Source organism: Leptodactylus fuscus, chromosome 1 (assembly GCF_031893055.1).
Source record: "Leptodactylus fuscus isolate aLepFus1 chromosome 1, aLepFus1.hap2, whole genome shotgun sequence".
NCBI lineage: Eukaryota > Metazoa > Chordata > Amphibia > Anura > Leptodactylidae > Leptodactylus > Leptodactylus fuscus.
The window spans coordinates 300,014,551-300,028,927 of record NC_134265.1 but is presented as its reverse complement, the minus strand read 5'-3'; positions in this window follow the sequence as shown (position 1 = coordinate 300,028,927).

The following is a 14,377-nucleotide window of genomic DNA, read 5'->3' as shown; positions in this document are numbered from 1 at the left end:
ACCACATCCCAAAGATGCTCTATTGGATTGAGATCTGGTGACTGTGGAGGCCATTGGAGTACAGTGAACTCATTGTCATGTTCAAGAAACCAGTCTGAGATGATTCCAGCTTTATGACATGGCGCATTATCCTGCTGAAAGTAGCCATCAGATGTTGGGTACATTGTGGTCATAAAGAGATGGACATGGTCAGCAACAATACTCAGGTAGGCTTTGGCGTTGCAACGATGCTCAATTGGTACCAAGGGGCCCAAAGAGTGCCAAGAAAATATTCTCCACACCATGACACCACCACCACCAGCCTGAACCGTTGATACAAGGCAGGATGGATCCATGCTTTCATGTTGTTGATGCCAAATTCTGATCCTACCATCCGAATGTCGCAGCAGAAATCGAGACTCATCAGACCAGGCAACGTTTTTCCAATCTTCAATTGTCCAATTTCAATGAGCTTGTGCAAATTGTAGCCTCAGTTTCCTGTTCTTAGCTGAAAGGAGTGGCACCCGGTGTGGTCTTCTGCTGCTGTAGCCCATCTGCCTCAAAGTTCGACGTACTGTGCGTTCAGAGATGCTCTTCTGGCTACCTTGGTTGTAACGGGTGGCTATTTGAGTCACTGTTGCCTTTCTGTCAGCTCGAACCAGTCTGGCCATTCTCCTCTGACCTCTGGCATCAACAACGCATTTCCGCCCACAGAACTGCCGGTCACTGGATGTTTTTTCTTTTTCGGACCATTCTCTGTAAACCCTAGAGATGGTTGTGCGTGAAAATCCCAGTAGATCAGCAGTTTCTGAAATACTCAGACCAGCCCTTCTGGCACCAACAACCATGCCACGTTCAAAGGCACTCAAATCACCTTTCTTCCCCATACTGATGCTCGGTTTGAACTGCAGGAGATTGTCTTGACCATGTCTACATGCCTAAATGCACTGAGTTGCTGCTATGTGATTGGCTGATTAGAAATTAAGTGTTAACGAGCAGTTGGACAGGTGTACCTAATAAAGTGGCCGGTGAGTGTATATATATATATATATATATATATATATATATATATATATATATATTTAAAATGGCTTTTTTCCGGCAAAGTAAATTTTGTTAAAAATTAAATCCTGAAGAAAATGGTGCAATTGCATTTTTTTTCTCAATTCCACCCCATTCTGAACTCTTTCAAGCTTCACAGTACATTATACAGCATATTAAATGGTGCAATTTGTCTTGCAAAAAATAGACTCTTATTTGAAATTGTGAACCATAAAGTAAAATAGTTATGACTCTAATAATTCTGGGAGGAAAAAACTGAAATGCAAAAAATTAACATTGACCGTCATGAAAGGGTTTAAGTTTCTGTCTTTCCCATAGGGTGCACATATTTCACAGTGTCTTATACTGTACATCTGTTCAAAAGACTTTATAATTGTTGCAGACTGCAAGTTATGCCCTGTTCACATCTTCTGTTGAGTCAATTGTGCGAGCAGTGTGCAGCAAGCAAATGGACCCCATTATAGTCTATGGGGTCTGTGTGCTTTTACAGCACAGCGCTTGCAGTTGCGTTTGTATTCCGTTCGGGGGGTCTCCATGCAGACTCTCACCTGACGGAATACAATAGCAGATGTGAACAGGGCATAAGGCCCCTTAGAAGCCTATGGGAGACTAAAAACCTAGGACAGCACACTGATGTACTCAGTATGTCATCGGTGTGCCATCTGTTTTCGCTGACAAGCTAGGGATATAATTAGATGTCACCTGTGTTTTTTATGGTGGATCCACAAACTAGGATCACACATTGATATCACACTTTTGTGGACATACTTCACTGATGCTGAAGACACACTGAACACACAGATGACACTCCGCAAAAACTGGAGACTAATTGCTAGTTTGCTGACCGCAAAATACCCACGGTCATCTGCAATTAGCCTGAGACTGCTTTCACACGGTCAGTGTTTGGTCAGTAATTTTCATCAGTGATTGTGTGACAAAACTAGGAGTGGGTTAAAAACACAGAACATGTACAAGTATTTCTATTATACCTGATCTCTATAATTTTGACTCATAATCACTGAACAAAATCACTGACTAAACACTGACTGTGTGAAAGCAGCCCTAGGGTAAATATAGCATACGGCAATGTGCACCCTCAATATATTTTAGTACTATTTTACAACATGGGCTTAAAAAGGACCTTTCATTTCCTCAGGCACATGCGGTTTTATATACCGTTAGTTTCAGCACCGTACTCCACCCACTGTCAGAAGGGCCTTCCTGACAGTCTAGCTGGGCTGTGAGGAACGCCCCCTGACAGTACTCATCCATAGCCCTGTACTGTCAGAGGGGACGGGGCATTCCCAGGGGTGAACCATGGCTTTCTGCCTCCTGAGGCAGATGTCAGAAAGCCGCCCCCCCCCCAAGCGGAAGGGGGCGGGCCGAGCGGAGTGGAGGGGGCGGGGCCAAGCAGAGCGAGCGTCTTTAGCAGGCAGAGAGCAGGCAGGGAGTGGACATAATAGGTCCTCTTTCAGGCTGCTTTCGCATGGCAGTGTTTAGTCAGTGATTTTTTTTCAGCCATTGTGAGTCAAAATTAGGAGTGGAGACTATGCAGAAATAAAATATAATAGAAATATTTGTACCTGTGCTGTGTTTTTAACCTACTCCTAGTTTTGGCTCACAATCACTGCTGAAAATCACTGACCAAACACTGACCATGTGAAAGCAGCCCTACAATAAGATGCTTTATACCATGTTACCGTTTTATTCGTCATTAAAACTACTTTAACATTAGCTCCCTTACAAGACACCAGTTACACATTACCAGAACAGTTTGGTAATCTAATCGTCCTCAATTTCATCATCATTTTGTGTTTTTATTACTTTTATTACACACTTTAATAACGGTTAACAAATCCAAGTTCTTTATATTCAGTGTGAAACTTAAAGTCATTCTCATTCAATGTTAACAGCAAAAATGAATGCAGAGAAGTCGAATCTGATGGTTTCCAATGTTATTGGAAGCTGTGCTCGAATCTTACATAATGACTCAGATCTAAGTACAATGGTTACTTTATGACTTATAAAATTGTATCATTTAAGCCACATGTTGTATCCTCACCAGAACAACAAACTGTTTGCCTAAAAGGAAGACCATAAGAAATTGATTTTACTTTCCAAAATGGAGCAGTCCCTGCTGCTACAAAAATTGACACAGCAAGACTCTGATAAAGGTATGTAACTAAGAGGGTATAATAACAATAACTTTACAGATAAGTAACCTGCTTTTTTTCAAACAGAGAGGACAGAATAATAATTTAACTCAATGCAATAGTAATTCTGTAAATCTCTCTAGGGCAGTAATCTGCCATACAGTGACTACTGTTAACTGAATGGAAGAAAATAAACCTGTAATCCTATGTTATTTTCCGTACCCATCTCAGTATACCGTACTAGGTTTGGTGGCTGGTATTAAAGGATACATGACTCTTAACATTTCATCATTGAGGATAAAACCATTGCTGTGAATATTTGCATGATCCCATTTCTTTTGCCCCTGAATTACCGAGTATTATTGTAGCTATAAATAACCCTCAAAACATCTTTTAAAGGGGTTAGAACAGAAAAAAATGCAAAAAAATATTATTAGACTAACAATGGTTCACCAAAATAAAAGGTCCTTTGACATGCAGAAGATTTGCTGCAATGATTTCTGAAAAAGAAATTCAGATCCTTTTATCTGAATGTGAATGTTTTGGCAGGAAGGATTTCGTTTTTTGAAAGTCCCATTCCAGTGAATGGGACAGCTGCAGAGATTTCTGTGATAAATTGTCCATGTGAGAATATAAAATACAATACCTTAAAATAACCTTTTATAATCCAGTGACAATCAATGCTATAAATTCATTTCTGGGCAAATAAAGTGTTTTGCTGATGGTATGTTAATGCCAAACCTTCTAGTATATAGGAAATTCACCTTTTTTTTTTCTCTTGTGGAAGTTAAACATCCCACCAGTTCACAGAAGTGGGGTGAAAAGTTACCCCGACCTACTCCCTACTTCCCGCCCTTATCATTTTTAGCCACAAGAAACCTCAAACTTGGATCACGTGGTGTAGGATGATTGTGTGATGCCTCCTGGTCGTCATTGTGCCAGTTAGCACTACTTGTAACAAACTGAGAGGGACAGAATCCTTGAACTGAGAGACCTTCGGCTGAGATATCAGCATTGTTCAACATTGTGTGCCTCGGTGCTGTGGAGAAGAATGACAAACTGGAATGCTAGCAAGAGGTGCACAGAAGTGAATCTCTACATGAACGGATCATTTTTTTTTCAACTGTTATTTTTATTGAAAGATTTTTTCGACATACAAAAAGAACAAGCCAAAAGGCCAAAAAAGAGAACCAGGCATGTACAAAATCAACAATATATTCAGTACCCTAAGAAATCTAAATAGAGACAGAGACAACAGGGAGGACAAACACCACAAAGGGGAAAAACAGAGGGGAGGGGGGTCAGAGACCATTCATAACACAATAAGCATCCCAAGACGACCACACAGCTTGGAATACACCCAGGGTGTGCTTGAGGGAAGACGTCAAAAACTGCATACTGCGTAAGTCTTTAATTCGGGCCACTAGATCAGAGCCCGATGGAGGAGAGGCTCGTTTACAATGAAGGGCAATGAGTGTCTTGGCTGCCTTGCATAAATATAACAACAATTTAGACGTCTGCTTACCCAGTTGAGCAGGAGGGAGATTGAGCAAGTAGGTAAAAGGGTCCAACGAGACGCCCTGAATAAAGAGAGCATCCGTGAGAGCCTTCACCTCCTACCAAAATGAACAAATACCTGGGCAGTCCCAAAAGATATGGCACAAGGTACCCACTCCTGCTCCACAATGCCAACAATGGGGAGAGATGCTAGGGTTGAGTGAATGGAGTAGGGCAGAAGTGTGGTACCAGTGCATAAGAAACTTAACCTGGTTCTCCCTAAAGGTTACACACGTAGAGGACTTAATCGCACGGGACCAAATGATCTGCCATTGGGTGGGTGAGATCTGCCTGTCTAAAGCCCGAGACCACCTTTCCATATATTTATGAGAGGGAAAGCTACTCTCCCCTGAGGAGGCGAGAAGCCTATAAATACCAGATATTAAGCCAGCGGTAGACGTACCAGCCCTGCAAACCCTTTCAAAAGCTGTGGGTAAGGAGACATAAAATGAGCTATCTGCCAGTAACGGAGCCACTCAGTAGCAGGTAAGTGTAATACCGAAGTGAAATATTCAAAGGGTCTGAGCTCCAAGGATGATGGGTCAACCAAGTCAGCAAGGTGAAAGAGACCTAGCTTACTCCACGGGTGCACCATCAACGCGGTAAGTCCCTCCGGGAGGAGCGGGTTGTAGAGAAAGGAAACCATAGACGAGCACGGTGACGCTAAAGAGAAAAGTTTTGAACAGGTGACCCAAATAGCTCGCGTGAAGCGGATGGGGCCGAGGAGAAGGACCAGGAGAGGGGGACCACAAAAATGCATTAGGGTGAACCTGGGCTTACCAAAGCTTCTCAATCTCGACCCATTTTGTCAAAGCACGAGAAGCCGCCCAAAATGGTATACAGCGTAAATGGGATGCCCAATAATAATGTAAAAGGTTGGGGACAGCAGACCCACCCCTCTCCCTATCCGCCAGCATAACAGATCGAGCAATGCGGTGACGTTTACCATTCCAGATAAATTGGAAGATTGACTTCTGAAGAGCCCGGAGCGCCACACAGGGGACCACTATAGGGAGTGTCTCGAAAAAATAAAGGTAGTTTTGGAAGAAGGGACATTTTGACAGCCGCAATATGACCCAAGAGTGAGATATGGAGAGGGCACTATCTATCTAGGAGGGAGCGCAGTTCACTAAACAAGCTGGGATAGTTAACCAAGTACAATGTGGAATAAGAGGTGGACAGCTGAATACCCATATACCGAATGGAACGTTCCCTCCATTGAAAATCGTAATTAGACCTCAGCAGCTGCAAGGCGGAGACAGGAATGTTAAGGGGTAAAGCCTCCATCATAGTTGGGTTGACCTTATAACCCGACAGATTAACGTACCATTACAAAACTTGAAGAAGGTTGGGAAGTATGAAGGGTGGTAAGAGTCAGGTGGACATCATCCACGAACAAGCTAATCTTGAAGTCCCTGTCCCTAATCAAAACTCCCATAATATTGGGATTAGAGCGAATCTGAGCAGCAATGGGTTTGATACACAAGGCAAAAATAAGAGAGGAAAGAGGGTAACCCTGGCGCGTTCCATTATGGATGTGGAAAGAAGCAGACATAGAGTTGGGGAGTTTCACCACAGCAGAGGGGCAAGAATACAAAGCCTCAATTGCCGTGAGAAAGGCCCCCGACAAACCAAAAGAACGAAGGGTAGCTAACATAAAAGACCAGTCCAAGTGGTCGAAAGCCTTCTCCGCATCAAGGCTGAAAAGGAGAGTGGGAGTAGCAGAGTAGTTGGCCACATCAATTAGATCCACCGTCCTTCTGGTGTTGTCTCCTCCCTGCCAACAAGGGACAAAGCCCACCTGGTCCTTGTGGATCAAAGATGGAAGCCAAGCACCTAACCTATTAGCTAAAATTTTAGTAAAAAGCTTTAAATCTGTGTTCAAAAGGGCTATTGATAATTAGCACATTCTTGGTGATCCTTGCGGGGCTTGAGGACAAGAGTGATATGGGAATGGAGCATGGTAGGAGGGATAAGGGCATCATCAAGGAAGGAGTTGAAAAGACGGTATAGATGTGGTATTAGGTCGAAGTGGAACGATTTATAGTATAAGTAAGTGCACCCATCCGGGCCAGGAGCCTTACCATTGGGAAGAGCCTTAAGGGTGGAGCTAAGCTCATCCTCCGCTATGGGAGCGTTAAGATCAGAAACTGCAGCAGACGGGAGTTTGGGAAGAGGACACACATCCAAATAGGAGCGAAGGGCAGAGGCTCGGGAGGCGGGATCAGCACCCCCTGGGGAGGGGAGGTTATAGAACTTGGTTTAATACTCCATAAATAGAGAAGCAATTTGGTCCGGGTGATGATGCAGGACCCCATCCGTACCCATCTTGAATGGCATGAGGGACAGAAGAAGCCTGACGATCACGTAAAATCTTAGCCAGAAGGGTGTGAGCCTTATTACCCCTTTCATAAAACTTCTGTCTACTATATAAAAGAAGATGCTGGGTAGTCTGAGTAGCCAAATTACGTAAGACCGCCCTCTGCGCTACTAAACGACGGAGGACAGAAATCAAAGGGGCCTGAACCAAACGCTCTGAAAGGAGTCGAATTCTAGATTTCAAGGCAACCTCTCTAGCCATTCTATCCTTTTTAAGTCGAGTGGCCAGTGCTATACAATGGCCCCTCATGACTGCTTTATGAGCTTCCCATAGAGTGGAAACCAAAGGGACCAAACCCACATTATTCGCAAAATAATCCTGAAGCTGGGATCGAAGAGTAGTACAGGATGTCTCAGAGTGGAGGAGGCTCGATCAGCCTCCAGTGGCATCTCTTAGTAGGGGGAGAAACAGAAGACAATGAAAGAAGAACCGGGGCATGATCAGACCAAGAGATGGGGCCTATGTCAGCCTCAGCCATAAGTCTAAGAGTCAAGGTGTTGCCAAAAAAGTATTCTATCCTAGTGTGTATTCTGTGGGGATGAGAGTAAAAAGTATAGGAGCGCGAAGAGGGATTACAGACCCACCATAAGTCATATAGGGTGGAGGATCTGATCACTCGCCAGAATTCTCTAGCTAGACGCAGCTGCGGGGCACTAGGAGCAGCACCAGAGAGGGACAACCTGTCTGAATGCTCTGAGAAGACCATGTTAAAATCCCCTCCAAGCAGCAGAGCCGAGCCAGAGAAGGACCGGAGGCGCTTCAGCACCCTCTTAAGGAAGGGGATCTGAGAGGAGTTTGGAGCATAAACATTACAGAGGATGATTGGTTTACCGTGGAGAAGGTCCTCAAGGATAACATAACGGCCGCCAGGGTCTAGATAAGAAGTGGAGATGGGACACGTCCGAGAGAGCAGTATAGCCACTCCTCCTTTCCTACGTGTATCAAAAGCGGAGTAAGAGAAGGGGAAGTAATGTCGTGCAAAATTAAAGTTACTTGTGCGGTCGAAGTGGGTCTCCTGTAGGAAAGCCACATCCGCCCAGAGGGACCGCAGTTCACGGAGCACCAAACGCCGCTTAGCGTTGGAGCCCAGATCCTTGACATTCAGAGTAACACACTTAGCCATTTTAAAACAGATAGAGAGCAGATGCATAAAGAAAGAAAACGAGGCAGATCTCACCAAAAACGGCCACCACGATGAACAGCTCCAGACTCCCCGCAATCAACCAAGGTAAGTAGAGGACTCTGCACCTAGGGAAGGAAGGGGAGGGAAGGAAGATAAACAAGAAAACAGTAATCGAACATGAAAAACAGTAAACAGTGAACATGAGATGTATCATGGGCAGGACTAAATCTCCTGTCCTGGGGCCAACAGCAAGAACAAAAGCAAAAAAGAGGCGAAACAACCCAAAGGGTCTTGAACTAGGACCCACAGCTAGACGAAGCCCCCACAGTGGGGAGGTGGGTAGAGACGTCAGTAGACAGAATTATTAAGTACCACAGGGGAGTACCAACAGTAAATAACAATGGAGGGAAGGAACAACCCCCACCCTGCCTGCAATCAAGATAGACACAAAATAGAAACAAATAAAACAGCTCAGGGGAAGAAAAATAACACATGAGTAATGAAACACGGAACATCAGATTTGACTAAGGAGAAGTCCCAATCAGAGTCACAGGAACAAGGAGAGGAATGGCAATGAACCATGGAATCAGCGGTTGGGAAGTGGAGGCCCATCTTTCCGACTAGCAGAGGGGCCTTCAGAGGAAGAGAGAGGCCGCTTCTTTGTTTTCACATGAGACCACACCGAAGGAGGGGGTGAAGGAGGAACCACCATTTCCCAGTCGGATAAGTCCGGAGGAAGAGCAATGTCCAGTACCGAGCAAAAGGAGAGCAAGTCCGAGAAGGAGCAGGAGAAGATAGCAGAACGCCCATTAAGCCCATTAAGCCTGGCAGTGAGGGCGAAGGGGAAGCCCCATCTATACGGAATCTGATGGTCCCGGAGAAGTTGAAGGAGTGGGGGAAGGTGACGATGCCTCTGCAAAGTAATCCACGAGAGGTCCTGATACAACTGCAGCTTTGCTCCATTAAAAACAACATCTTTCATGGATCTAGCCTTTGACAAAATTGCCTCCATCAGAGTAAAATCGTGGACACAGCAAATGACACCTCTTGGGGAAGTCCCTAGGCCTCTGGGGCGTAAAGCACGATGATCTCGGCCCAACTTAATTCTGTGGGGGGGGGTTCCTGGAGAATAGAATTGAAGATCGACTCTAACACAGAATGAAGGTTTTCCTCCTGGGAGGCCTCAGGGAGCCGCTTAATCCTAATGTTATTCCTCCTCCCCTATTATCCAGATCCTCCACGTGATGCTGAAGGTCAAGGAACAGGTGATATTGAGACAAAACAGAGTCATGCAGCTGAGAAACATAAACTCAGGTGTGATCATGATCATCCTCTAGTGTGTCAACCTGGGAGGCAATGTGACGGATCTCAGCCCGAATTTCCGTACGAATTTCACTGCGACAGGCCTCAGTAACTTCAGAAACCAGAGAGTGAGTAAGAAACTGAAGCCATTCAGGTGGAGGAGAAGGTAATGGGGGAACAGTCTTGTCCAGTAACAGAGGCTGTAAAACAGGCTGGGGGGAATGTGGAGACATTTCTGCATATGGTGACCAGAGGAGGTAGCACTGACATCCACCTCAGCACCCCAGGAATGTGCTGTTGAGGGAGACCTCTGTTGCAGATGGATAATTTGAGAGGATAACAATGGAGGAGAGAGGCCTGCAGATGTACATCCAGGCACAGGGGGAGGTGGAACAGAGTCCATAGCCATATTTTCCTGGGACTGAGAGGGTATAAAGTCCAGCCGACTAGCAGAAGGCGGGGGGGGGGGGGACAGGCAGAGGAGAGGTGGCCTTACCCAAGCCCTGGGAGATGGAGGAGGCAGCCGGGGGGCTGAAGGTGCTGGAGGCCCAGACGTGGCCTGCAAAGATGGCCGCCGTTTAACTGAAGCTCGCATGGCGGCTGCTCCGGGGATCAAATAGGACGCAATGCCGGGCTGTTCTGCGGAGGTAGAAGAGGCAGGAGTCCATGTAACAGTTGCAGGTAATGTTTTCCTTCCCATCAGGGCTCCAGGAGACAAATGTAGCTGCGGAAACAAGCAAGCAAGGCAGGAGCAGACTAGATACACGTCTCTACTCCATGCGGTCCGAGGCCACGTCCCCATGAACGGATCATTTAATTGGAAGACTAGCACTTAGTGATCTATTCTGTACTGCAAGTAAAACTGGACATCACATCTTAAGTGTAGGGTGGCAAATAGCTTCAACATGAACCATTAGAAGGCATTTGTATGACACTGGGCTAAGATCCAGACGTCAAACTACAGGTGTTTGATTGACTTTATTCCAAAGACAATCATGGTACACACATCAATATGGCAGTGGAGGCTGCAATGAAGGAATATTCTCACCAGCAATTAGTCCCCCTTTTATCTTGGATGCATTGATAGCTGAAGACTGGTCTGGAGACCAGGTGAGCAACACCAAGTAGAGGCCTTCACAATGGAATATCATTCTGATCTTAATGCCAGGATTATTGCGTGAGGAGCCATGATATACAGTAGCAAGACTTCTCTAGTCTTTAGGTTCACTAACAGCTCCTCATTATACTAATTTGGTTGTGGAACCACTGGGATGGCGGTTTTTCTAAAGTGTCGTAGAAGCTGTTTTTCAACTGGACAACACCAAGGTACACGCTCATGCTACTGTGACTAGCATGCATGGCCTAAACGTGCTATCATGGCCTACCATGTCTTCAGACTTGTCTCCCATTGAGCACATCGGGGAAGTCATTGATCCTCAATCACAAAGGAGCTGCCAGAAGCAATTGTAATGATTTTTGAGCCCAAATGCAAGTGAGTGCATTTCTGTGCTTGGTCTCATACTCCATACTAAAGAAATAGAGGTGTTTTGTTATTTTGTTATATTTGGTTTCAATTATTTGCATATCCTTTACATGCCTATCGATCCTGTGACTTCAATAATTCCAGGATTTTATCTTATTGGTGTTACATTGTCAGTGTTGAGGAGTGCATTATGATATCATAGTACCCATTTTAGTTTAGATTATGGTTGTCCTGTAATCTAATGCAGTGCAAGCTGATATAATATAATATAATATAATATATATATATACACATTATACTCTTGCATCAATGAATAACAAACATTTTCAGTGAGCTATGTTAACTGTATATAACCAGTTGTGAAGTTGTATTACTAGTTTTAGTTTTTCTGTGGACATCTTAACCTTGAATCTCCAACCTGTTGTGTCCACAAATGGCTAAATCATACAGCTTGCTTCAGAAGCACTGTCAGCATTTACTAAAGTGATAAATGAGATATAAGAAAACAATCTGATTCCCATGCCACTAGCTTTGATAGATTGCTGCAAGTTAAAAACAACTTTTATGATACTTCATCATAAAGTACAGTAAGTACATTAGCTATAGTGTCGTCAAGGTAAGTGTATTTTAATAAACAGTTACAAAGAACTCATGCCTCTATTACAAATGTTGTGCCCTGAGTTTTGTATCGAACAGTAACAGATAGCTGCCAAAATTACAAATAAAAACTGAAAGGCTGGATATCAGAAGTGGAATATTGCAGAAATATTTTCAGCATCTATTATAGTGAATTATCAGTTGATGCATTTTGACTATGGACTTTAATAAACAGTCACAACTATAGAAAATACAACTATAGAAAATATTTTGTATCTGGGCTCAACTCAAATGATCTCATTTGTCTTGATAACATTTATACACAATACAGGTATTTTTAAGATATACAGACTACAAGATTGACTTGACTTTTCCACAGTGTTGTAATGTGACATTATATATGACCAGCTGTAGCTATATTAACACAAATACTATAGTCTATTCTTACTTACCTGGAGGAACTCTGGAATAATGCCGAAATCCCTTTCCCTTTTGTTTTTTTATTTACATTTTCTCAGATATTAAAATAGATAAAAACATGGAACAATAAAAACAACATAACAATAATACCCTACAGTACTCATTCTTCCTAAAGTTTTCTTAAAGGGTTTTTTTTCCAGGACTGATCTTGATTGCTGTGGCCTCTTTACTACTTACCAATCACAATACTGTACATTGTATAGTGGTTGTGCTTGGCATTGCAGCTCAGCCCCATTCATTCAAATGGAACTGAACTGTAACACGACCTTGTGACCGATGCACATGATGTGGAAGTAGAGTTCAATATCATAGATCTGGGAAACATTAATTACTCATCAGATGGAAGTTTGCTTGTAAATGTTAAAGGGGTTTTTCCGGGTAAAAAATTATTAGTTTTTAGTGCTATTAATGGGTTAATGAGTACCCCCATATAACTTTAGCAGTGGGGTCCCAGAGATGGGGCCCCAGAAATCATACCTTTATCCCATAGATACTTGATAAATATTCTTATAATTGTTATGCTATAATTGTTATTACATTATTATAATATTTTTCTCATCATTTCACAGTACCTTTAGACTTGTATCTAGATTTCTAAGGCTTTCTTTTTGTAGATGAGTCTGCAATAAATCTCAAGAAAAACATCTACCTGCAGTTATTTCTAACAAGCAGAAGAAAATAAAACTACATGAAGCCTAATACACTTGAGTGATATACGCCTTCATAGGATATTTAAACTACAGGATGAGAGGAAATAAATACACTATGACCTGTACTTACTAATAGAGAGTTCAAAGTTAGACAGGCAGTCAAAAAATGAGCCAGATTTATCACAGTGGCTGATGCTGTGTGGTGAATGGGGGCATTATAATGTGTGATGGCTAAACTGAGAAATTATAGTGTGTGTGTGTGTGTGTGTGTGTGTGTAACACATGGGCGCATTGTACTGTGCACGAGGGGTCTGAACGGGACGACTCTGTTGGGGGGGGGTCTTTGTTCATCATACTGTGTGGAGGCACATATGGGAGAATACATTGTGAGGGATAGTAAGGAGAGCATTATAGTGTGTGAGCACTTTTGTATATGAGGATATTGCCTCCCTCAATCTGGAAAAATTCTGTTTAGTACTGAATACTACTGAATTGATGAAGGGAATCTTCATTTAATATTGTGACTGTGATTTTTTTTTTCTTCTTTACTTATTAGAGTTATTTATGCAACACTGAGCACATTATCAAGAATTATTAATAAACTTCAATGTGCTTCTTAACAAAGTATATTAAAAGTACCATAAAAAGGAAAATTCATACATCTTCATGGATAACCCTTAAGTTGCACAAATAGCGGATATGGTGATTGGGATTAAAAAAATCGCAGTAATAAAAATTAAATGTCTTTATAGACCAAGCAGAAATAATGAGGACAATTCCCATAAGGCAGGAACAAAAGACTAAAAAAAAATAACTAAAACTTACATGGACGCCAAAATCTATTTGTACAGGACTTGAATTTGGGGAGAAATGCTTTATAATTTTTTGTTTCCTAATTTCTCATAGAATACTATGCCATCCTTACCTAGTACAGAAATGCTAAATTTAAAGGCATATAAGCTTTTTTTAATTATCAGGGTCACATTTTTCTAGTAAGAATTTTTTATATATTCAAGGTTTATAGAACCAAATTAAACATTTGCTACAAAGTGAACAGCATATAGTATACTTTACACGCACTTTGCCCTGTACCTACGATCGGGGGAGCAAGAAAATATCAATCTTAATAAATCATTTATCTTTTCTATTTTCTGGCGGCTGTTAAGGAGGATGGGGGGAGTGGAGGAAAGGAAGGGAGGAAAGGAGGATGATGTTAGTACAGGGAAAACCAAACACTAGAGAGGGTAAAGAGGGGGATGGGGAGGGTGGTGGGAGATCAGAAGAAGAAAAGAGGAGAAGAAAAAAGAAGAAGAAGAGCAGAGGGAAGAAGAAGAGGAAAGGAGAATGGGAAGAGAAAGGAAAATTAAAGCATAAGGGGGGGTTAAGGCAATGGAAAGGGAAGAAGATGAAAGGGAACTGAGAGAAATTATCTAGTGTCAAGCCAAGAGTTCCATGTCTGAAGGTATTGGGTGTGAGATCCCCTGATCCAACTAGACAACTCTTCGAATCTTGAAATCTGATTTACCTTGTTCTTCCGTTGTGTAACGGTTGGTGGAGTTTGTTATAGCCACAAGGGTGGAATGAGGGCTTACGGCTAACAATTGGTATATA